Below are 4,352 nucleotides of genomic sequence, written 5' to 3'. Positions count from 1 at the left end.
TATACTATACTATACTATACTATACTATACTATACTATACTATACTATATTGTACTATACTATACTATACTATACTATACTATACTATACTATACTATACTATACTATATACTATACTATACTATACTACATACTATACTATACTATACTATACTATACTATACTATACTATAATACACTATACTATACTATAATATACTATACTATAAAATACTATACTATAGTATACAATACAATACACCATACAATGCCATACCATACCATATCATATCAAATCATACTATATTCTATGTTCTAGAATTGTGCTGCTCAAAGTGGCTGCATGTTGGAGCAGCTCTGTTACTTTCATTCTGAGATTTTGCTTTTGGAAACTTTAATTCCTCCTTTTCTGGATGTAAATCACATTTTTTGGATGAGTGTTTCCTCTGGTATCGGATGCTGTGCAGCTGGAAGGATTTTTACTGAAACTTTTTTAGTTTTGGCCATTTGTTATGATGCGTAACCATGGCAACAAGGCAGTTTTCTACAACCGACAGCAGCTGATTAACGTCACAAAAGTTCAAATAATATCTCAACTACAGCCCAAACTCTCAAATGAGTTGAAAAGAATGTTCTGTGGACGTATTCTCATCTACCTGCCAGCTGTGCTCGAGTGCCTGACCACTGAGATCCTGGAACTAGCAGGAAACACGGCTCATGACAGCAAAAGGACAGGATCGTCCCTCGGCACCTACAGTTGGCTGTCCGCAGCGACGAGGAGCTCGGCAGACTGATGGGAGGAGTGGTCATCACTCTGGGAGGAGTTCTGCCCTGCATTTGGGTGGTCTTACAGCCTGGGGGAACCGAGAGGCCAGCCGAGTCTCGATGGACAGATCAGACAGCATCTGCAGCCAGTTTCTTAGGATCCACTGTGGGATGGACTTTTACAAGAGATCCTTCCTGCCTACAGCCATCAGTATCTATAACATCTCTTAATGAAATGAGGATAATGAGTTACAACAACAAATTATTTCCCTTTGGGATTAATAAAGAATTTTTGAATTGAATTGTAATATACTTTATCATTAAAAATTATGAAATAAAGTATCCAGTTAAACAATATAAACACGTGTTTATGCTGCAACCTTGGTTAACAATACAGTACAACTTCTTATTTATACAACTGTCTTGACCAGGACTTCAAAGAATAAAATATGTTTAACTTCAATGGGAACCAACAGCCATATTAAAGACAAAACATTAAACTGTTCTGGGTTTGCAAAAACAGGAAGTAGATAGCATCACAAGGTCAACTAAAAGCTTGCAAATCAGGAGCATTGTGAGCACAGTCAGAGTTTTGTTGAGAGGAAGTACATGACAACACTGGTAACAAATGCCCATGTGTGACGGCGCTGCACATGTGCAGACTGGAGTCCAGCAGAGTGATGTTGGAGATGGACCAGTTGGAGCAGCAGCAGGGCCAAGAGTCCATGCAGCTCAGCCAAGTCAGGGTCAGAGGCCACAGAGCAAGTAAAAAAACAGCAAGACTGGACTGAGAAACAACGGTGTGTGTGTGGGCCTGTGTGGGAAAGAGTGCAAGACAGATTTTTTTTTAAGTGGCATGCATGTGTGTATTTATATTGGAAGAAAACCTTAGTTTTCAGTATCAAGCATTTAGAGATTATGAATTGCAGCCAAAAGCAAAACTTAATCTTTTTGAATTTTAGACAACACAATAATAATATTGTTTCACACTTGGGAACAAACCAACTGCTCAGAGATTTTTCCCATGACAATACATGCCAAATATCTGACTGTCTAAAGCAATAAAACTGATTAATCCCCCATCTTAAGCCTTTGTGTCTGGCTGTGTAAACCATTTGGCCAGTTCAGCTCTGAAACACCGAATGGTTTGTACAGAAATCAGCCAAGAACAAAGAGTGAGACGTCAGAGGTTTGACACATAGCAGTTAAACCTATTGGCTGATGAACCAGCAGACAGATCAGAAAAATTTCTCACATGCTAAAATTCATTTCAGATCTGTTTGTTTGGGTTAAAGCTGTTCAATGCAATGTCATAAGGATCAATAAAAAAAGAAAAATGAACTGAATTTATTTTCTCACATGGTGGTTAATGTGTCCTTTCAAATAAACATTTGTTAGCTATATTTGTGACTGGCATGCGTTATTTCCCTACAGAAAGAGCCAACTTGACTAAAAAGGTCAACTATGGAAGAAGAACCCATTCAGAAGTCTGACAATTTTAATGTATTTGGTATATATTGTAACTATCACACTCATCACTGCACCCTGTACTCATTGGTAAGCTGGTCATCATTATTCAATTCAATTCAATTCAAAAATACTTTATTAATCCCAGAGGGAAATTAAGTGTTGTTGTAGCTCATCATCCTGATTTCATTCGAGAGTTGTTAGATGCTTATAGCTGTGGGCAGGAAGGATCTCCCGCAGCGAATCCGTAGAATCCGGCCACAAACACCGACCCGTCCACCCAGATCCATCCCGCCGTCAGATCCGGCGGGCCTCTCGGTCCTCCTGAGCAGCAGGAGTGCCCGAATGCTGGGCAGAATTTCTCCCTGAGTGATGGTCACTCCTCTCAGCAGTCTGCCGAGCTCCTCATCACCACGGACAGACAGCTGAAGGTGCCGGGGGATGATCCCAGTCCTCCTGTTGTCACGAGCCAAGTTTGCCACCAGCTCCAGAATCTCGACGATCAGACACTAGACCACCGCCGCCAAGTTGACAGGAATTTGTCCACAGAGCCTCCTTTCAACTCATTTAGGATTTGATGCTGTAGTTGAGGTATTTCAGCTGCTCCTGGTTGTTAAAAAAAAACCTTTTTGCCATGGTTACGCATCACAACAAATGCACAAAAGTAAAAAGGTTTCAGTTAAAATCCTTCCAGCTGCACAGCTTCTGATACCAGAGGAAATAATCATCCGAAAAAGTGATTTACATCCAGAAAAAAAGAGGAATTAAAGTTTCCAAAAGCAATAACTCAGAATGAAAGTAACAGAGCTGCTCCAACATGCAGCCACCTTGAGCGGCGCAGTTCTAGAACTTTATCATTATTTATCATAATTTATTATCTACATGTAGGTTCTCACACTGGTTCATTTTCATCTATAAATCACTCCTTGGTCTGCTGCCTTCTTATATCTCCTCCCAAATGTCAAGTCGTCAGGGCAGTTACAGCATGCGCTCTCAGACCTTCATTACCTATCATCATTACTTATCGCTGTGGACTGCTACAAGTACCTGGGGGTCCACTTAGACTATAAACTGGACTGGACAGCTAACACAAATGCCCTCTATAAGAAATGGCAGGGTCACCTTTTTCTTCTGAGGAGACTCAGGTCCTTTAATGTTTGCAGGACCATGCTGCAGATGTTTTACCACTGGGTGGTCTCCAGCGTCTTCTTCTACGCTGTGGTGTGCTGGGGCAGCAGGGTGAAAAAAGCTGATGCAAACAGTCTCGATAAGCTCAACAAGAGAGTTCTGTCTCTGACAGAGGTGTCTGAGCAGAGGATGCTGAGGAAGCTGCTCCAGATCCTGAACAACACGTCACACTCCCTGCATGACACCCTGGACTCTTACCGCAGCACCTATAGACTGAGGCCACCGAGGTGCTCCACAAAACAATACAGGAAGTCCTTCCTCCCTGTGGCTATCAAACTTTTCAACTCCTCCCTCTTTCTACACATAAGACAATAAAATTAATCCTGCACTACAATAAACACTTTAATGTTTCTATCTGCATTAGACCTTAATTGTTGGTATTTTTATATTATCTGCTATTTTTTTTACATCTTGTGTGATTCCGTGTGTATCTTCCTTTGTACTGAAACTCTGGCACAACAATTCCCTGTGGGATCAATTAAGTTCTATCTTATCTTATCTTATCTTATCTCATCTTATCTTATCTTATCTTATCTTATCTCATCTTATCTTATCTGTAGCATTCCCTCAGTGCAGACTGAACTTGACAAAAAGGCCTTCTCTTACTCTGCTCCTGTAACCTGGAACACCTTGCAACAGGAACTGAAGTTGTCCACCTTAATTTCTTTAGGGGTTTTAATCATTTGCTAAGGTCAATAGAAACATCAAAGCCAATGTGGTCTTGTTTTTAATATTTTACCTTATTTTATATGACACCTTGATACATGGTTTTGTAACACTACTTTTATTTTAATTACATTTTACTGTAGTTTATTGATGTCTGTACTTTACATGCTGTCTGTCTAAAACAGGTCTCTCTTGTAAATGAGTCCTTGTGACTCAGCGAGACTAGCCTGTATAAATAAAGGATGAATGAATGAATGAATGAATGAATGAATGAATGAATGAATGAA

This window comes from Nematolebias whitei, chromosome 12, assembly GCF_014905685.2.
Source record: "Nematolebias whitei isolate Nwh7 chromosome 12, NemWhi1, whole genome shotgun sequence".
Taxonomy (NCBI): Eukaryota; Metazoa; Chordata; class Actinopteri; order Cyprinodontiformes; family Rivulidae; genus Nematolebias; species Nematolebias whitei.
Note: the sequence above shows the minus strand (reverse complement) of the source record.